This window comes from Eleutherodactylus coqui, chromosome 1, assembly GCF_035609145.1.
Source record: "Eleutherodactylus coqui strain aEleCoq1 chromosome 1, aEleCoq1.hap1, whole genome shotgun sequence".
Lineage (NCBI taxonomy): Eukaryota > Metazoa > Chordata > Amphibia > Anura > Eleutherodactylidae > Eleutherodactylus > Eleutherodactylus coqui.
Window position 1 is genome coordinate 318,269,196 of NC_089837.1, and position 22,804 is coordinate 318,291,999.

Consider the following 22,804-nt stretch of genomic DNA (forward strand, 5'->3'; position numbering starts at 1 on the left):
TATCTTCCACTACTTCCAATAGGTGGTGCTGCAGAGGTATTGTTCCATCTCCCTTATTTACATATTACACAGAGGAGCATGAATGGCCTTATAAGTCTTCCTAATCCACATCATAGACCTCTCGCTAGCCAAGCCGGAAATCTACTGCACACTGGTGAGGGGCAAACACCCTGAAACAGCTGTCTGTGCAGGGATTCTGGCTTGGCTTTCAATTCCCAGTCATTGTTACAAGCTTGTATAAAGTGTCTAACTTTGACTTGCAGGTATGCTGTCTTCCAATAGGTGGCACTGCAGAGGTATTGTTCCATCTCTCTTATTTGCATATTACCCAGAGGAGCATGAATGGCCTTATAAGTCTCCTCACTCACTCGCCTTCTAGGTGCTGTCCCTAAGGAGAAAACATAACGTTCCTGACCATCTTCCACTACTTACTTGCGATTGTATCACTGGCGACTTAATGAGTATTTTCTTAAGAGACCACAGTTTCGCAAAGAACTCAAAAAGCACTGGCGATTATATTTCAGGACCAATTACAGTCTCCTCAGAGGTGACTCTTTTGAAAACCGACAAGGCTATCTTTAGGGTTCATTGTCTAGCTCTTGGCTCTAGACTTAAAAAAGATACTGCATTTAAGAAAGCTGAGCTGACCACAAGACTTAGGCTGGGTTCACACTGGGCGTATTCCCACCAGAAATCCCGCGGTTTGGCCGCAGCAAAAACCGCGAGATTCCCGCCGGGAGAACCGCTGCGGAAAAAGCCGCGGCGGCTTTGAAGCGGCCCGGCCGCTCGCTTTTCCGTTGCGGCCAGCGCTCCCATAGAGGAGAGCGCGGCCGCGACGAAAGTAAACAATAAATAGACATGCTGCATTTTCAGCCGGACTTTCGCAGCGGATTGGTCGTCCTGTGTGGACGAGATTTCTGAGAAATCTCTTCCACATGGCTGGCTAATCCCGAGATTAGCGGCCGCGGGCGGATTTGCCGCAGCTGAATTCCGCGCGGCAAATCCGTCCTGTGTGAACCCAGCCTTAGGCATCTTGAGACTTCTTTATCAACCCATCCCTCTCACTCTACCCTCAAAAAACTGATTGATATTAGATCTCAACTGAAGGATATTGCTTTTCGGAAAATGGATAAGTTACTTCTTTACTAAATAGTGTTGTTATGAGAGAGGGAACGAGCCCCATACTCCTTTAGCCAAACAGATTAGAGACCATGCAGAACACGCCACCCTTCACGTTCAAATCTATGTACAAACATTTGCTCTTGTTATATTGGTTATGCCATGTGATGCTCACGAAATGTTTAAGTATGCCATACCCTCCTATAGAGTGTTAAAGTAATATACGTTACTTAAAGTTAATTGTTTAAAAAAAAAAAAGTGTGTTGCCCCATCTGTCACCACTGCACTATAGTACCACCACCCTGTTACACATGACAGTTAATGTCACTATGATGAAAGGGAAGTTATGACCCTCACTATCAAAATGTTGTGACTTTCATCTATTCCTTCATGTTGTGACTTTCACTTCTGATCCTCCGCATAGCATTGATCACTTTTACATTTAGTGTAATAACTAAAAATTATAATGGTGTCGCTGACACAATGACCCAGAGAAGCAAAATAGGCTCCATCCGCACCTTATTGCCATCTGATTGCCTATGCTCCAATATTGAAATGAGCCACTGGCTGCTCTTGCTAGGACTGATTGTACCACGGCTTCTATCAGATAAGAGGACAAATGCTATTTCTTCAATTACCTGATTGAACTCCACCTTGTAACACAAGGAGCTCCACAACTTACCTTTGCAGTGATGTAGTGTGAATGAACCGTGCTGCACAGGATCTGTGGGAAATTAACAGGTGGGATTGGCTGAGTGACGGAGATGGAACTGGGGAGTGAAATAATAAGCACCCTCTCTTTTCTTTGCATGGCATTGTCCCCCTCCCTGCTCTACATGGTTTATCTCAGTCTACATCAGAGGTTGCCTTTTGCGTTGTGCATGCACAGTACAAATTTGAGGAATGAAAAAAATTAATGGAATTTTTTTTTTCTCCTAAACACTGATGGGCAGCAGGAAAAGAACACCAATTTTCTACAAGCTATCCGTGAATTTATGGTGTGTCCGAGTGGGAAGTTAGTATCACAATGGCTAATCTTCTCCCACCCAGCTACACTACAGTGAAATGTGGGGGTTGATGATAAGATACTGGACTCTGCTCCCTGCTGTGATAACTCCCAGTGGAAGAGAGTCCAAGGAGTCAGGCAGGGTAACAGTTAACTCAAGTTTATTCAGCATCTAGATGGTGAAGGGTTAAGTCCTTTACAATCCAAGTCTCCCAAATCCTATCCTGAAGGTAAATGATGGAAGTGATGCTACCTCTCTTTACAATCTGGTCTGCTTATCTGTTTGTTTAGTTTTTTGTTTTTTTTACCAGGATCCAGATTACCTGCAACCTGCACTAAGCACTCTTAATCCTCTAGGCATCCATTCTTGGAACTGGCTGTTTAAGAACTGTTTCCTAAACTAGCTACCTGCTCACTTTGCACTACACCTGCTTTTCTCTCTTCTGAAACTTCTGGAACATTACATGAACTAATATAACTTTTGCTCCTCCCATCAGCTTAGAACTGATTGGCTGAAAGTTGGGTAGGGGGGCAGAAAGTCACTGGTGCTGCTCTATCCATTGTAAACTAAACTCTGCTAGCTTCAAACCACCTGGTTCAAGCCTGAATATCACCACAGTATACACCGTGTTTCCCGGAAAATAAGACAGGGTCTTATATTAAATTTTGCTCCAAAATATGTATACATGTGTAGGTGCCTGAACACTATTTAAAAATCATGCTAGGGCTTATTCTCAGGGTAGGTCTTTTTTCAGGGAAACAGGGTAACACAATGAAAGTTAAGTCATTACAGTATGTAGCACAATTAAAGCAGCATCCTTATGACAAATAACACTATTTAAAGTACACATCCAAAGACACCAACCTCCTTTTTCCAGAACTATATTATTACTGTCTAGGGACCATTCTGGGTTACTACAAATTAAGGGCTTATTTACATGGGCGTATATCGGCCAGCTTTTTCACGGCCAGCCAATATACGCTTCCATATAAGGTGTCCCCCCTTTCCCTCCCCCTACATCCATTTTAATAGAAGTGGGTGGGGCAAGGGTGGAGCTAAGCTCCCGCCCCTTGTCCGCAGCCAGCAATGGGAGTGGGTGGGACAGAGTGGAGCTTAGCTCCGCCCCTCCTGCCCCCTCCCATTGCAAACAATGGAGTGGAGGAGAGAGGCAGAGAGCCAGTGAGGGGGAGGGAAGGGGGGATCGCTCCGATGAAAGTGTATATCGGCCGGCCGTAATAAAGCCATCCGATATACGCTCGTGTAAATAGGCCCTCATGGACAGTTGTCAACCCAGCAAGACACTAGAAAAATAAGTATTTTTTCTTACTATAAGCATGTTGTTCTTCTGAGAAGAATGTACAGTAGTGCATGTGTATCTGTCTCGCTGCAACATCTCTCTCTAATTGATACTGTTTGTGATTGAAGACTTACAGTACTTCTGGTTACTCCCTGCTAACCAGCAACAATCTACAATCATAACAATTGCGCTTGTTTCATTTTCCTTTACACAGATTTCAGGTTATGGGGATGAGTGATCATGATTACGATCGCATGATCATTCATCCTCATAGGCTGTACATTTCCCTGTTCACGTGGAGATGTACAGCCAGCCAATCAGTAAATATTTTTCTATATGCTGAAAGTCACCGAAGTCAAAGAAGCACACACATGAAAGCACATTGTGGTACATTTACAAAACTTTTTACGCCAGTTTGTGGCATAAAAAAGCTGCAATTTTGTGACTTTTGTTAGCGTCGTTGGTGGTTCATTTTCTTTTTTATTTATATATTTAAATTTTATTCTGTAATTTTTTTTTTTGCTTACTTTTGTAATAATGTTTTTTAACATCTATGGCTCACATGATGTCATATAAGACATTGTTTTTTTTTTTGTAATTTCATACTTTTCCTCTGTAGCTGTGGCATCCATAGGAGCTGCACTTACAGTGGAAACTATCACCCAGTAGTGATATCAGTCACTAATAGAGCTGATCAGGGTCTGCTAAGACCCAATAGCTCTACTGTACAGGCGGCACCCGGCGCTCACGTGATCCCTGGATCGCATAGCGGAAGTAACACTTCCACTTTCTCTCTTTAGTACATAGCTCTCATTGGGCGCTATGTAGTCTGGAAAGGAGAAGCCAGAAGCGGTTAAAAAAAAGCTTCTCCCTTCTCCTCCAGGTCCTCCTTTGTCTCTGACAGCCAAGGACCTCACCTGCTCCTGGTTTATTTTAGAGCAGGCAGTGGATAGGCATAAATCCCTGCAGGAGGCTCACTCATCAGCTGCAGTTACCTTCCACACTGACGTTACCATGCAGAACAGTCAGGACTCAGAGATGGAGTGGGGAGACATACAGCCCCATACCCTTTATCTCAGCAAACGAGCCAAGATCGTACGATGTCTGAATTTTGTGAACTATGAGCACAAATGCAATTTATTCCTACAAAAGACAACAGGGAAGCATATATACTACATCTAGAATCTGCATACAAAACCAAACTCTACTCCGTCCGCCAGGATGTCCACCACCTGGGCAAGATGGTCTCGCCAACAGAGGGCACAGAAGGCATTCTCTCCTCATTTGGGAAGGGGAGGCGGGTGTGCCACAGTTAGGGAGGTGGCTGCCACCCTCAGTGGGTTAGCTGCTGCTGCCTAGTTTTGGGATTATCCCAAATTACTGTTGTTTTTTTTCTCTTATCTGTTGTTCCTCTTTTTATTGTTTATTCCTTCCCCCTTCCCCTTTTCTTTCTTCTGTCCAACACCCTCTGGGGCCTCCACAGTGCTATAGCTGCCACTTCCTGACATATCTAATTTAAATTTTTGTACCCTCAACTAGAGATGAGTGAGCACCAAAATGCTCGAGTGCTCGTTACTTGAGACGAACTTTTCGCGATGCTCGAGGGTTCCTTTCGAGTAACGAACCCCATTGAAGTCAATGGGCGACCCGAGCATTTTTGTATATCGCCGATGCTCGCTAAGGTTTTCGTTTGTGAAAATCTGGGCAATTCAAGAAAGTGATGGGAACGACACAGCAACGGATAGGGCAGGCGAGGGGCTACATGTTGGGCTGCATCTCAAGTTCACAGGTCCCACTATTAAGCCACAATAGCGGCAAGAGTGCCCCCCCCCTCCCAACAACTTTTACTTCTGAAAAGCCCTCATTAGCAATGCATAACTTTGCTAAGCACCACACTACCTCCAACAAAGCACAATCACTGCCTGCATGACACTCCGCTGCCACTTCTCCTGGGTAACATGCTGCCCAACCCCCCCCCCCCCCCACAACCCAGTGTCCACAGCGCACACCAAACTGTCCCTGCCCAGCCTTCAGCTGCCCTCATACCACGCCACCCTCATGTCTATTTAGAAGTGCGTCTGCCAGAGGAACCGCAGGCACACACTGCAGAGGGTTGGCACGGCTAGGCAGCGACCCTCTTTAAAAGGGGCGGGGCGATAGTCCGCAATGCTGTACAGAAGCAATGAGAAATCCAATCCTGTGCCACCTCCATCTGGAGCTGCACACGTGGGCATAGCAATGGGGAACCTATGTGCCACACACTATTCATTCTGTCAAGGTGTCTGCATGCCCCAGTCAGACCGGGGTTTTTTATAAATAGTCACAGGCAGGTACAACTCCGCAATGGGAATTCCGTGTGCACCCACGGCATGGGTGGCTCCCTGGAACCCACCGGCTGTACATAAATGTATCCCATTGCAGTGCCCTGGACAGCAGAGCTAACGTCAGATTAAATGCAGGTGGGCTTCAGCCCACACTGCATGCCCCAACCGGAGCAGGGTTTTTAATTCATAGACACAGGCAGGTACAACTCCCTATTGTGAAGTCCCTGTGCACCGACAGCATGGATGGGTGCCAGGAAGCCACCGGCAGTACATTAATATATCCCAATGCATTGCCCATCACAGCTGAGATAATAAATTCATGTTTAATGCAGGTGGGCTTCGGCCCACACTGCATGCCCCAGTCAGACTGGGGTTCTTTAGAAGTGGACACATGCAGTTACAACTCCCTGTGGACCCACAGCATGGGTGGGTGCCAGGAAGCCACTGGCGGTACATAAATACATCCCATTGCAGTGCCCAACACAGCTGATGTAACGTCAGCTGTAATGCAGGTGGGCTAAAAATTCATTTGATTACACTGTAGGCGAGGGCCCCCAAAAATTGGTGTACCAACAGTACTAATGTACCTCAGAAAAATTGCCCATGCCCAACCAAGAGGGCAGGTGAAACCCATTAATCGTTTTGGTTAATGTGGCTTAATTGGTAACTAGGCCAGGAGGCAGCCCAGTTAAAATAAAAATTGGTTGAGGTGAAAGTTTCAACGCTTTAATGAGCATTGAAACGTATAAAAATTGTTTAGAAATATTATATGACTGAGCCTTGTGGGCCTAAGAAAAATTGCCCGTTCAGCGTGATTATGTGAGGTTTCAGGAGGAGGAGCAGGAGAAGGAGGAAGAATATTATACACAGATTGATGAAGCAAAAAGGTCCCCGTTTTTGATGGGGATAGAGAACGATGCTTCCATCCGCGGGTACAGCCTACGTATTGCTTAGGTTTCGCTGCTGTCCGCTGGTGGAGAAGAGAAGTCTGGGGAAATCCAGGCTTTGTTCATCTTGATGAGTGTTAGCCTGTCGGCACTGTCGGTTGACAGGCGGGTACGCTTATCTGTGATGATTCCCCCAGCCGCACTAAACACCCTCTCTGACAAGACGCTAGCCGCAGGACAAGCAAGCACCTGCAGGGCATACAGCGCGAGTTCAGGCCACGTGTCCAGCTTCGACACCCAGTAGTTGTAGGGGGCAGAGGCGTCACGGAGGACGGTCGTGCGATCGGCTACGTACTCCCTCACCATCCTTTTACAGTGCACTCGGCGACTCAGCCGTGACTGGGGAGCGGTGACACAGTCTTGCTGGGGAGCCATAAAGCTGTCAAGGGCCTTAAAGAGTGTTGCCCTGCCTGTGCTGTACATGCTGCCTGATCTCCGCGCCTCCCCTGCTACCTGGCCCTCGGAACTGCGCCTTCGGCCACTAGCGCTGTCGTATGGGAGTTTTACCATCAGTTTGTCCGCCAGGGTCCTGTGGTATAGCAACACTCTCGAACCCCTTTCCTCTTCGGGTATGAGAGTGGAAAGGTTCTCCTTATACCGTGGGTCAAGCAGTGTGTACACCCAGTAATCCGTAGTGGCCAGAATGCGTGTAACGCGAGGGTCACGAGAAAGGCATCCTAGCATGAAGTCAGCCATGTGTGCCAGGGTACCTGTACGCAACACATGGCTGTCCTCACTTTCAGGATCCTCCTCCTCCTCCTCAGGCCATACACGCTGAAAGGATGACAGGCCAGCAGCATGTGTACCCTCACCAGTGGGCCAAGCTGTCTCTTCCCCCTCCTCCTCATCTTCCTCCTCCTCACCGCGCTGAGATATAGACAAGAGGGTGCTCTGACTATCCAGCGACATACTGTCTTCCCCCGGCTCTGTTTCCGAGCGCAAAGCGTCTGCCTTTATGCTTTGCAGGGAACTTCTCAAGAGGCATAGCAGAGGAATGGTGACGCTAATGATTGCAGCATCGCCGCTCACCACCTGGGTAGACTCCTCAAACTTTCCAAGGACCTGGCAGATGTCTGCCAACCAGGCCCACTCTTTTGAAAAGAATTGAGGAGGCTGACTCCCACTGCGCCGCCCATGTTGGAGTTGGTATTCCACTATAGCTCTACGCTGCTCATAGAGCCTGGCCAACATGTGGAGCGTAGAGTTCCACCATGTGGGCACGTCGCACAGCAGTCGGTGCACTGGCAGATTAAACCGATGTTGCAGGGTGCGCAGGGTGGCAGCGTCCGTGTGGGACTTGCGGAAATGTGCGCAGAGCCGGCGCACCTTTCCGAGCAGGTCTGACAAGCGTGGGTAGCTTTTCAGAAAGCGCTGAACCACCAAATTAAAGACGTGGGCCAGGCATGGCACGTGCGTGAGGCTGCTGAGCTGCAGAGCCGCCACCAGGTTACGGCCGTTGTCACACACGACCATGCCTGGTTGGAGGCTCAGCGGCGCAAGCCAGCGAGCGGTCTGCTCTGTCAGACCCTGCAGCAGTTCGTGGGCCGTGTGCCTCTTATCTCCTAAGCTGAGTAGTTTCAGCACGACCTGCTGACGCTTGCCCACCGCTGTGCTGCCACGCCGCGCGACACCGACTGCTGGCGACGTGCTGCTGCTGCTGACACATCTTGATTGCGAGACAGAGGTTGCGTTGGAGGAGGAGGAGGAGGAGGAGGGTGCTTTAGTGGAGGAAGCATACACCGCCGCAGATACCACCACCGAGCTGGGGCCCGTAATTCTGGGGGTGGGTAGGACGTATGCGGTCCCAGGCTCTGACTCGGTCCCAGCCTCCACTAAATTCACCCAATGTGCCGTCAGGGAGATATAGTGGCCCTGCCCGCCTGTGCTTGTCCACGTGTCAGTTGTTAAGTGGACCTTAGCAGTAACCCCGTTGGTGAGGGCGCGTACAATGTTGTGGGAGACATGGTCGTGCAGGGCTGGGACGGCACATCGGGAAAAATAGTGGCGACTGGGAACTGAGTAGCGCGGGGCCGCCGCCGCCATCATACTTTTGAAGGACTCCGTTTCCACAACCCTATACGGCAGCATCTCCAGGCTGATAAATTTGGCTATGTGGACGGTTAACGCTTGAGCGTGCGGGTGCGTGGCGGCGTACTTGCACTTGCGCTCAAACACTTGTGCTAGTGATGGCTGGACGCTGCTCTGACAGACATTGGTGGATGGGGCCGAGGACAGCGGAGGTGAGGGTGTGGGTGCAGGCCAGGAGACGGTAGTGCCTGTGTCCTCAGAGCGGGGTTGGATCTCAGTGGCAGGTTGGGGCACAGGGGGAGAGGCAGCCGTGCAAACCGAAGGCGGTGAACGGCCTTCGTCCCACCTTGTGGGGTGCTTGGCCATCATATGTCTGCGCATGCTGGTGGTGGTGAGGCTGGTGGTGGTGGCTCCCCGGCTGATCTTGGCGCGACAAAGGTTGCACACCACTGTTCGTCGGTCGTCTGCACTCTCAGTGAAAAACTGCCAGACCTTTGAGCACCTCGGCCTTTGCAGGGTGGCATGGCGCGAGGGGGCGCTTTGGGAAACAGTTGGTGGATTATTCGGTCTGGCCCTGCCTCTACCCCTGGACACCGCACTGCCTCTTGCAACCTGCCCTGCTGCTGCCCTTGCCTCCCCCTCTGAAGACCTGTCCTCAGTAGGCGTAGCAAACCAGGTGGGGTCAGTCACCTCATTGTCCTGCTGCTCTTCCTCTGAATCCTCTGTGCGCTCCTCCCTCGAACTTACTGCCCTTACTACTACCTCACTGATAGACAACTGTGTCTCATCGTCATCGGCCTCCTCACCCACTGAAAGGTCTTGAGACAGTTGCCGGAAGTCCCCAGCCTCATCCCCCGGACCCCGGGAACTTTCCAATGGTTGGGCATCAGTCACGATAAACTCCTCTGGTGGGAGAGGAACCACTGCTGCCCAATCTGAGCAGGTGCCCGAGAACAGTTCCTGGGAGTCTGCCCGCTCCTCAGAATGTCTCATTTTCATGGAGTGAGGAGGCTGGGAGGAAGGAGGAGCAGCAGCCAGAGGATTCTGAGTTGCAGCAGTGGACGGCGCAGAACTGTGGGTGGACGATAGATTGCTGGAAGCACTTTCTGCCATCCACGACAGGACCTGCTCACACTGCTCATTTTCTAATAAAGGTCTACCGCGTGGACCCATTAAATATGCGATGAATGTGGGGACGCCAGAAACGTGCCTCTCTCCAAATCCCACAGCAGTCGGCTGCGATACACCTGGATCAGGAGCTCGGCCTGTGCCCACACCCGGACTAGGGCCTCCGCGTCCTCGGCCGCGCCCACGTCCTCTAGGCCTACCCCTACCCCTCAGCATGCTGTATTACCAGTAATGCAGAAACAGAACGCTGTAATTAAATGTGCCGCTTATTGGCCTGTGGTTGGAGGCTGACTTCGCTTACGGAACGCCAGGAAATAATTTGGCGCAAGCCTGCTGTAACACTTAGCTGGCTGCGTATGATTTTGTAGAACTACTACACCCAGCACACACAGACCCAGAACACTTAGCACAGTGACAGGCAGGCCAAATAGATTTTTTGCCCAATATTTTTTAGAAAAGGCCCACTGCCTATATTCAATGAATATGTCTTCTGTCCCTGCCTCCACACTTCTGTCCCTGGAGTATGTCACAGAACTACAGAGTGTTGCATTGTGGACTGCAATACAGCAGTGATTTCAGAGCCCACACAGAGCCAGGAAATAATTTGGCGCAAGCCTGCTGTAACACTTAGCTGGCTGCGTATGATTTTGTAGAACTACTACACCCAGCACACACAGATCCAGAACACTGAGCACAGTGACAGGCAGGCCAAATAGATTTTTTCCCACAAATTTTTTTGCAAAGGCCCACTGCCTATATTCAATCAATAATATGTCTTCTGTCCCTGCCTCCACACTTCTGTCCCTGGACTATGTCACAGAACTGCAGAGTGTTGCACTCTCAACTGCAACACAGCGGTGATTTCAGAGCCCAGACAGAGCCAGGAAATAATTTGGCGCAAGCCTGCTGTAACACTTAGTTGGCTGCGTATGATTTTGTAGAACTACTACACCCAGCACACACAGACCCAGAACACTGAGCACAGTGACAGGCAGGCCAAATAGATTTTTTCCCACAAATTTTTTTGCAAAAGCCCACTGCCTATATTCAATCAATAATATGTCTTCTGTCCCTGCCTCCACACTTCTGTCCCTGGAGTATTACTGCTCTGCACGGCCGATATACCAAAAAAAAAAAAAGTGCAACACTGTAAAAAGCAGCCTCCACAGTACTGCACACGGTTAGATGTGGCCCTAAGAAGGACCGTTGGGGTTCTTGAAGCCTAAAATACTCCTAACGCTCTCCCTGCCTAAGCACTTCTGTCCCTGGAGTATTACTGCAGGGCGCAATGCTCTGCACGGCCGATATACCAAAAAAAAAAAAAAATGTGCAACACTGCAAAAAGCAGCCTCCACAGTACTGCACACGGTTAGATGTGGCCCTAAGAAGGACCGTTGGGGTTCTTGAAGCCTACAATAACTCCTAACACTCTCCCTATAGCAGCTCCAACACGATACCACTTTCCCTCAGCTATGTCAGAACGCATCTGTGGCGAGCCGCGGGAGGGGCCGATTTTTATACTCGGGTGACACCTGATCTCGCCAGCCACTCACTGCAAGTGGGTGGTATACGGCTTGAACGTCACAGGGGGAAGTTGTAATGCCTTCCCTGTCTTTCAATTGGCCAGAAAAGCGCGCTAACGTCTCAGAGATGAAAGTGAAAGTAACCCGAACATCGCGTGGTACTCGTTACGAGTAACGAGCATCTCGAACACGCTAATACTTGAACAAGTATCAAGCTCGGACGAGTACGTTCGCTCATCTCTACCCTCAACGTGTGGGGTCTCAATGTGGCGCAAAAGGGAAGTCAGGGATTATATCAGTTACATAAACTAAACTCTCAAGTCTTATTTTACATGTTCCGGTACTGAGAGACAGTCAATTTACAGCATGGTTCCACAAAACGAATCCGACTACTAAGTCAAGGGAAAGGTCGATAGCTATCCACAGAACGGTGCCTCATGAGGTGCTGGACATGGTGACTGATCCGGAGGGGCGCTTTATTTTCATAAAGGTTAGAATGTAGGGTAAACTTCTCACTTTGGCAGCGTGGTATCTTCCCAATCAAAGTCCTGTACTAGTAGGTAAAACGATACTTGGTAAACTGGTAGACTTTGCAGAGGGTGTTGTGGTGTTAGGGGGCGACTTTAATTTTCCCTTAGATCTGGAAAAATACTGTACTTCCAGGCGGGTGACAGTTTCAGCTTCACAGCTCCGATTGATTTCCTTAGGCAGTTGCAACTAGTGGACGTCTGCAGGGTAACTCACCTCTCAGATAGGGACTATTCTTACTTTTCCCCAGACCATCAAACCTATAGCCTCATTGACCTTATCCTTGCAAGCCACGACGCATTAACCTGGTGTCCGGTGGGTCGGCATTGTGGTCAGACCATGCTCCAGTTCTCCTGACTCTAACAGTGCCAGGTGCTCCAGAGCGTCCATGGTCCTGGAGGCTGAACGATAATCTTCTAAAGGACTCGGTGTGCTGTGCAGACCTGCGCAGCACCATCAAAAATTTCAGCAGTGACCACTCTGTGAACTCTACTTCTAGGCCGGTCAAATGGGAGGCACTTAAATGTGTTTTAAGGGGGGTCCTCATTAAGCATGGGACGCGCCTTAAGCGTGAGAAGGCGGCCAAGATTGTCTCCCTGCTGGCCGGGGTAACAACCCTGGAGACAGTGTTATGCTGGTCATGCTTGGTGTCCACACAGAATGAGCTGCTGAACACTAGGAAGGAGTTGAGATACATTTTGGATCAGAGGTACAATTTGAAGTGTTACTCCTACGAACATGCCAATAAATGTGGACGCTCCCTGGCACGGTATCTTTGCTGTTGGATGAATCTCACATATGTTCCCTATTTACTAGATAGTGCAGGCCATACGAGACATGATCCAAGGGTGATAACACAGGCATTCCATGCGTATTACCACCAACTCTAGAATTTAAGAGGTCATCTGGCCAATATGACTCCTGACAGTCGGAGAGATAAGATTGAAGACTGTGTCATAGAGACAGCTCTCCATACTATTTCAGGAGAGACTAGAGAGGCCTGGGAAATAGATTTAATGGTTGAGATTAGTGAGATCAGTGAGGCCATTAAGGCTTCAGTGGGAGGGGAAAGCCCCTGGCCCAGACGGGTTTACCTCCTGATTTTTTTTAAGCAGTTCTATGAATCCTTGCTCCCATACTGAAGGAGACATTTAATCAAGTTTTGCCCTCTGCCCCATTCCCTGCACAGTCACTTATGGCCCATATTACGGTGCTCCCCAAGCCGGGTAAAGATCCAGGGTTGTTCCCCAGTTACTGCCCCATTTCACTTATTAACTTAGATATTAAGCTGTTCTCCAAGGTCCCGGCGGGCAGGCTGACTCCCATTCTGCCAGCCCATATACATAATGATCAGGTAGGATTTGTAAAAAGTCACGAGGCAAGAGATAATACCAACAAGACTCTTTTGTTGATTAGCAAAGCCAAGTAGTTGTCTCAGCCATTTTGTCTCCTCTCGGTGGACGCGGAGAAAGCCTTTGATTGAGTTAGTTGGGACTTTCTGCATTCTTCTTCGACGTAACTAAGCCTTGGGCCTAAGTTTCTGAGTTGGATCCTGGCATTATACGGGAATTCGTCAGCACAGATCTGTGTAAACGGCCTCCTTTCAGAAACAGGACTAGACAGGGTTGCCCGCTATCCCCCCTTCTCTACGCCATTGTTATGGAGCATTTGGCTGTGGCACTGTGGAACAATCCTGATGTTTGTGGTCTGCGGATTGGGACTCAGTCCTGTAAGGCTTCCTTATATACAGATAATCTGCTGCAGTTTGTTTCTCAGCCCCGCATCTTATTTCCTGCGATCATTTGAGAATTCTCTAAATTTGGACACCTGAGTAATTTTAAAGTAAATCTCCATAAATCTGAGGCAATGAATGTCTCCCTTCCAGCTAGCGAGGTGGCTCATTCAGCCAAACAATTTGACTAACAACCTCCATTCAATACCTAGGGGTACATATTGTGGCAGATATCACCTCTCTATATCAGCTTAACTATATTCCTCTGCTGGAGAGAGTCACATGTGACTTGAATGGCTACGCTGTTAAACAACTGAGCTGGTTCAGTCGAGTTAATGTCTTAAATATGGATGTGACTCCAAAATTCCTATACCTCTTTCAGACCCTGCTAATTAAACTTCCCGCACAGTTCTTTAAGTTGAGGTGAGAGGTATAGCCGCATTAGTTACCGGACCATGTCTCACACAAAACCGCTGGGGGGGAGTGGGTCTACCAGACCATAAAATTTCCTACTCGGCCGCAGTCTTGTCCAGGCTCCTAGAGTGGCATTTTCTAAATTTTATGTTATTGTCGTGGTCCTGCGAGACCAGCTTTTCATTGTGTTTTCCTTTTTTATTTGCCCAATACACTTGATTGTCATTCCATCAACTGGATACACCTCACTCTAATTTCACCTTCAAATTATTTGCTAATCCTAAAGGTGCACATACTTTTGCCACTCACAGACATGTGATATTGGATAATTTTTCTCAATAAATAAATGACCAAGTCTAATATTTTTAGTTCTCTTTATCTACTTTTAGGACTTGTTTGAAATTCTGATGTAGTTTTAGGTCAAATATAAACAGAAATATAGAAAATTCTGAAGGATTCACAAAGTTTGAAGCACCACTTGTAAGTAAGCTAGACCATGGGGGACATGCCTCTTCATATTTTTGTCGCATTATTCGTCAGCAGAAATTACACTAATACTGGCATTGGAAATACTGGACTTAATAAATTTTCCTACATAAGTATACAGAAGGATGAACTATTATCTTCTTTTATTATAAGGGCTTGGTCAGACGAGCATATTTTGTAGAAGCGCATCTAAAACATCTAAAAGAACCAATGGGTTCCTATAGACACGTTCATATGTGAGGAATTAGAGGCGCAAAACGGTGCGCACTTAAGAAAGATAGAACATGCACTACCTTAGGTGCATGCCGGGCAGGAGTTTCTATTGACCCCCTTGGGAGCAGGAGTTATTGGAAACTCCTGCGCAGGGAATAGATTTCCCGTTGCTTACAGCAGGACATTTACCAGGTGCCACCCAAAAGCACCTATTAAATGCTCGTTGTAAGCTTCTGTTAGTCCCCACGGGGATGAGGGGACTCCCCGAGGGTGCCGGCAATCCCCGCAGGGGTATTACACTAGGACATTTAAAAGGTGCTTCTGGGCAGCACCTTTTAAATGCCCTGCTGTAAACTGTGGGGTATTCCTTCTGCTGCCCTGCTGTACAATTTCCCAGCAGTGGGGAGAGTAGGGGACATCTTCCACCTCTCTCCCCAAGGGAATTCCCTATAGCGGGGAGAGAGAAGGGGTGGGGTTACAAGGCTTTCCCCAGACCATTCCCAAGAGCGTGGGAGGAGGGGTGGTATCTGCCTCTAGCCCCGCCCCTCTAGCCATGCCTCCTCTATGGTTTGCGATGGGGAATCTCTAGGGGAAGCCAAATAGCCCTGACCCCTCACTCTAGCCCCATAGCAGGGTGAGACAGGACGGGACTATGGATTTCCCCTAACCCATAGTCCCGCTTCGTCCCCCCCACAGCTTTGCTCTCTCTCCCTGCTATGGAGAAATCCCGAAGCCCTGTGGGGCTTCTTCTCTCTTTTCCAGGAGTTGCTGTGCATATGAAACATTGCCCATTCAAGCATTTTCAGCACACGCGAGCGGCGTGCAACAAATGCTCATCTGACCCAGCCTTAACTATGTAGCAGGAACTTTAAATAATCAGCAGTAATGTGATAGGAGTTACTGTCCACATGAGAAAGACATGCATGGCACAGTCCATGTAATTTCATCACACAGGACGTTCTGGTGACTACGCTGTGATGATGCCACTAAAGGAAATAGGAATAATTAAACGAGGGGATATGCCACAGACAAACAATCATTTATGCACCCACATAAAGTATATGACAAATAGCAAAGGAATGTTTTATGAGAAGAAAACCCACAGCTCTCCAAATTACTGCAAATAATGTGATTTATTGGCACATGAATAAGTCTGAGGTGTTAGTACTGTATAATCGATTAATGATGTTAGTACATGACAGCCAGATGTTAGTGTGGACATTTCAGTACTTACACCTTTCTCAACACAATGGCTACATTGTAAAAAATTTTTAAAAATCTCCAACTCATTATATAACAGGGGGTATGGTGTAGTCACCAGCCTGTTACCTGTATTAGTAAGTAGTGTGTATTAAAACATATATTGTGTGAATCGACAGCGACCTCTATAGCGAGAAGGAAAAGAAGGAACAGAGTATTTTATTAGTTGCATTGAAATATTTGTTGATTGGCTGAGCTAGTCATGTGGGCATGGGGAGTCTTCTGCGTATGACATCAGCAGCATCAGTGGAGAAAAACCTGTGAGAAGAGTAAGCTGTTGTCTATAATTTCTCATCCCTGCAAAGATCTGTACCAGGCCCCAGGACAGAGGTGTATGGAACCTGGACCCTGGGACCACCCAGTAAAAAATCATCTGTTTTCTTCAATTCTCCAAAGGGAGTATACAGGACAAGATATACTGAAAGTCATGCTGCGACCATTGTTACTGAATTGCTAAAAGGACCATCCTTGGCCCAGGGTGAGTATCTCAACCTCAGACTTCAAAGCAATTGTAAGTGCACAACATACTTCATCCAAGAACTGTTTGTATTGGAGTATTCCATTATTTATTAGTCTCATGTGGAACAGAGTGTTAAAGCAGCAGAAATGCAGTCCTAAGCTCTCACTCACGACCTGAAGGTTGTGGGTTCAATCCCTGCTTGGTTCAGGTAGCCGGATCAAGGTTGACTCAGCCTTCCATCCCTCCAAGGTCGGTAAAATGAGTACCCAGCTTGGTGGGGGGTAAAAGATGACTGGGGAAGGCAATGGCAAACCACCCCGCAAAAACAGTCTGCCAGAAAAACTTCACAATGTGACGTCACCCGAGGAGTCAGTCGTGATTCGGTGCTTGTTGGGTTACTGCCCTGGCTGGCAACTGCCAATTACCATGGCTAATAAAAAATAAATAATGGCACCAGTCTTTCAACATAATTACCAGTCAGATCGGTGACGTATTGACATAGGATAGCAATCCTATGTGCAACAGGCACAATTTATTACACAGTTTCAGTAAATAAGGCATATTGTATAATCTATGGTAAAATAAAATGCTTTATGATTCAGCGTGGTAAATAATTTACATGTATAGTGGATGTGGAATGACTCTGAAACAACAGACAAGTCCAGCCGAAAGCAAAGGAAGTAAAATTACTGCGAGCGAGTGAGACAAGCGTACAACATGACTAACGACTTAAGAATAAGAGAGAAAGAACCAGGACATCAAGGGCTGCAGAGACCACCGAACAGCATGAGGCCTGAATTCAAAAAGAAAGATGAAGAGCCAATGCATCAAGGGCGTCAGAAACACGGGCAATGCCAGGTATATAAACTAGTATACCCTAAAACCTTTGTTATACTGCTTTTCAGCCAGTTGTAGAGCTTGCAACAGATAGCATACCTATTTCACATTGCTGTTATAGAACCTGCACATAAAATACAGTTAATCCTTTTCTTAGTTTCTATAATCTGCAGAGTTTCAATCAACTAAAATAAAAAGTAACTTTTAAATGTGAGGTATGTGTTTGACGACTATTTGGAAAGTGTCATAGTAATTGTGAAGCAGTAATATAGGGAAATGTACATTGTACAATGAAATAGAGAATTGCAAGAAAAAACTAGACAGGCACAGTCTCACTCTGTGCATTATAAATTGGCATCTGAATTCCCATGCCCAGAGGAAATCTCAGACCAGAACTGAGATTTTAGCATAATGAGCTTCTACAGAAAAAATAAAATAAAACAAGAGCGAATGTTAATAGAAGATGCGTATTTTGAAGTTGATTGATAACTCAGTTCATTCTAGGGTGGAGAAATTCGTAACAAGTTCATATCTCCTGACTGAGCAGCAGATAATGTGAAAATGCAATCAATGACTGCAGGGATTTGATTATTAATGAGGTTATTAATCTTTAACTAGCATATTACATATTTTTTAGGTACATTACCCAAGGTTTCTATTTGTAAACTCCCAGGTCTGCAGTCTTTGTCTTAACCTGCATGTTTATTTTTAATCATGTAACAGAATTTCTCAAGGGTAGCCATACATCTACATTGTCTCCTTGTCATGGTACATATTCAATACAATTTATTTTTGATGAAGATTGATATACACAATGATGATATCTATAGGGCCCAACTCATAGAAACCAATAGTGACAATCTTCATGATCCCACAACACAACAGGTTGAATGTTTTAGTTTCTGTGTTTGCTTTTAATTTAGTTTCCGTGCTTTAGTATATGGCTTGATAATCTACTACAACCATTGCAGGATGATTCGCCCGTCCAAATTCTCCAGTCTGGTATCAAATTTGTGGTCAAGAAAATGCAAACAATAGGCAACATGATAGCTCCTAGCTTATACAACAATACTACTTGACATCTCAAAATTGGCACATGACTCAAGTTTATTTCAGATGTGCCCAATCAAATTGTGGTCTGTGATCTTTATAAAAACAATCCAGAAATGTTTCTTCTTCTACAACATCCCAGACTTTTTATATTCATTTATAAATTGTAACGCCACTCATACCATTTATGTCATTGAACGTACTGTTGCAAGCAATATGCCGGATGTACATCACGTAAATTAAAACTATGTATTGCTAATCATATATCAGGCTCTAATCCCTCCTCATGGATATTGAGAAGTTCCCTAGCCATAAGACAGGCATAATAAAATGAACCAGAAGGCAGGAAGAAGCGGCAGCATCCGGGCTTGCAATATAGAAAAGCATTCAGTTTTTTTATATTGCAAACCCGGATGCTGACGCTTCTTCCTGCCTTCTGGTTCATTTCTCTGGGAATTTGTTCAGATCCCGAGCGTCTTTTGCAACCTTGTAAGTCTGGCCACTGATGTGGATATAAGTGATGCTGTTGGTAATCTATGGTATTTGATGAGGCATAATAAAATGTCTTAAAATAATTTAAAAAAAACAGTATTTGCCCATCTTCTGCCATGGGGATCCAATGCTGTTGCTCCACTGTTCTCCAAATGAATGTTGCGAAGATGACGTCACAGGAATTCACCTGACTGCTGTCGCCAATCAGAGGTTGCAGCATCATTGCTTATTCTATTGGCCTCAATGCTCACATTCTGGACGCCATGATGTCAGGCCTTCAGAATAGTGATCCTCCAGCTACTTCCTATGATGTCATCTTCATAATAATCACTGGGAGGACAGCAAAGCAATAGCACTAGATCCCTGTGGTAGAGAATGGGTAAGTACTACTGCTCTTATTGTTATTTTAAGACATCTGGACCTATAACCGGACAACCTCTTTCACCCAGGGGCTTAACTATAGAGGGTGCAGGGGATGTGGTTGCACCCGGGCCCTGGAGCCTTAGGGGGCCCATAAGGCCTCTCTTCTCCATATAGGGAGCCCAGTACTATGAATAAAGCATTATAGTTGGGGGCCCTGTTACAGGTTTTGCATTGGGGCCCAGAAGCTTCAAGTTATGTCTCTGTGCAGCATGGTTTAGGTATAGGTACGGGTACAGATACAGATAGAGGGGGGGGGCCCAGCTCACGTTTTGCATCAGGGCCCCTGAGCCTTTAGTTACGCCCCTGCTTTCACCCCTTACATAATTCTATAATGACAAGGAGGTAACTGCTGAAATGTTTTCTCCACAGACCAGAAATTGTCAGACTATAGATCGTGACATAAAAAAATCACCAAAATTTCATAAATATGTTTAACATAAAAGCTTAATTTCTACAATAGGTCATTTTTTGAGAAAAACAGACAAGACCTAGAAAACAGCATGTACACATCTAGTAGGTGCATAGCTTGTATTCTGGCTCGCTGACATAATCAAAAGGACTTTTATAAGCATGTACTGTAAGTACTGTAAACTGGTGTCAGCAAGCAGAAGGAAACAGAAGGACATTGCAAAGTGTCGCATTTCCTTCTTAACACCTTTCAGAAACAGTTTAAATGATTTTTCATGGATAAAGTGCATTAAATCATGTTTGTCATCTACCGTGCATGTTTGGCCCGTCCCTGTCAGCTTCTTTCTCTCATCAGTATTCTAAGCTGTTTCTATGCACATGCCTTTGGAAACAGATACTGCATTGGCAAACTATTTGAAACCATGGACAGAATGACGAAAGCCTGAATTTATTTATTTGCCAGCCTCCTAAAAGCCTGCTGTATTTCCTCCTGATAGAGACAGAAAGGAGGATGGGAGAAAAAAAAACTTCAGTTTCTTTTCCTTTGGTACCTGCTTCCAATTTGAGACCTTTCTTTTTTAATTAGCAATTAAGGAAAATGTTTAAAAAAAAACTGTTTCTAAACGAGACAGACACATAAAAAAATGCAAGAAGGACAGTGAGGCCAAAGACTGGGATAAAGGCCAGAAACGAAGCACATGATAAAATATGCGGCCATGTAATATGTAAGTCACTGTACATCTTGGGTTTATTGCTCTAATAAACACAAAAGATGCCCATGGTATCCGGTTGGAGTCATCATTGCACACTATACTCTACATAGTTTTTAGTATCTAATTAATGCAGGCTTTCCCTTGTGATTTTGTTTCTGGGGGTGAAATAAAAGAGTGCAAATGGGCTGTAGACTATTCTTTTCAATCCATGAGCAGAGACAAAAGGGGAGATCACTGCCCCGGAGACCATGATGGCATATAGTTAAAGAGCTATTCATGCATACAAGAATTTTACTAAAGATATGGAGACAGAGGTTCAAAGGAATTGTTAACAGTGGCTTTATCATCAATGCAGAACACCATTTAAATGTGGAAGCTGTTTACAAAATAGGAGTTTATTTTAGACACATTATGAAAAAAGACTTCACGACTTGGCTCAAGTTCAGCAAATTTTTCTTAAGATGTACGCAAATAGATCTTCAAAAGCTGTTCATAGCAGTATAGCATGGATTTATAATGCAATTGACTGGCATAACTGATGCATTTTGTGCATTGGCTATGCCATGTGCTTTCCAGGAGTGACACAGTGTAGTTACTCATAAGTTAAAAGAATAGACAAACATTCATTTAGGTAGTTTAACCTATTATCCTGCGGAGTGAATGGGTAGAATACCACAAGCGTCAGTCACTGTTAGCTTCCGGCATTTTAGTAGAGATGAATAGCATAGTACGATGTAGGTATGATATTACTTAACCTAAAGCATCATACAAGTGATCAGGGAGAGGATAATGATGATGCTAGCTGTAGCCCATATTTGATTGTTCAATAATGGATTCCAGAGCAAACTCCTGTCTTCTAATTAATTATGTGGATTTTGAACTGTATTACAATTCTAGTGTGCACTGGAATAATTACGGTCTGAGGGATACACAGAAGAGAGAAGGGCCAGTAGTGCACATCAAATTAGGACCCCAATAATGTTGCCAAATTTGTTTTCCATTTCTATACCCATTTCAGGACTTCTAGGCTCCCCTCTCCAAGAAGCCTCAATACCGGTCCCATGGATTACCTCTATTGTACATACAACCATGGTTAGAACATTGTTATCATATAAAACTTTCAAAATTGCTCTGAACATGATGAATATATGATTAGCTTGAGGAAATGTTTTCCTTTTTATTGGTTTACTCATGTAAAAGATAGGTAAAGACCAGTAGAAACAAACCTGTTTTAAAACAACTTCATACATAAAGCATTGCTGTTATACAGATGTGTCCACCCTTACCTTAGCTCTAGCGTGGTTAAGGACTTCAATTTCTGATCAAACATATTTTATACCGTATCATGACATGTTAGCAAGACCCTTGAACACAATCACTGGGTGGCCACAATAGACACATACAGAATAGAGAATTCATGATAGAATGTCAGAAAACTGTATTGTTTTGAAAAGCTGGTTATCGTACAATACATATCTAAACATATCCAACCAAGAAGAATTGTGAGGACGAATACATATCTATATCTACCTACTTACAATACTACAGTCACTTATGTAAAGTATGAAAGCCAGAATGAAGCAAGCTTACAAGCATGCCAAGGAGGCTGGACTAACCACACAAATGCTGCCAAATGCAGAGAGCTGGTTGTTTTACAATTATACTCATTTTGTATATTTATTTTGAACTTGTTTTATTTTTATGGTTCAAAAGTATTTTATTGAAGAACTACAAGCTACATAGAGGAAAGAGTTCACATTCAATATATGCATCAACAGTTATATGATATGATTTCTTATCCAGACCTTAACTCAATAGCATGGCTAAATCTGAGCAAACTGGGTGTGGAAAGAAAGAGGAGATTTTTTTTCAGGGGGGAGGGGGGGGGGAGCCTAAAAACCTGTAGGGTTTAAGCCTCTTATAGTAATATTTTGGTGAGTGAGGGATGAAGAATGTAGTAAATTGTGATTATGGGTTGCAACACCCGATACCAACCAAACATTTAGGCGTGGGAAGGCATGGAATATTATCCAAGCTGCCCAAGTATTATAAAAGCTGGCATGTTTGTTGTCATCATTTGTTCCAATTTCTTCCATGTGCATTATTTCATCTAACTCGATTGACATGATGTTCGTTATGTGAACATAAAATGTTGGTCCTCTTTCCCTGCTCTCATTCCCTTCTTCCCCTCTTCTTATTCCTATGGGCACAAGCTTTCTCATTTGGCTGTAGAAGTCCAGAGTGCCATCTTCATTGGTCCTCTCCTCTGCAGCCTCCTGGCTCTCAGCTACCTCCCCCCTCCCTGAGGCGCTCTGGATGCCATTCTTTGAGTAGGGCTCCATGGGTATGTCGCCTTCTCGCTGCTGTTCTCTGCACACATATTCTCCAGCACTCCTCCGGTGCTCTCTTTAACAT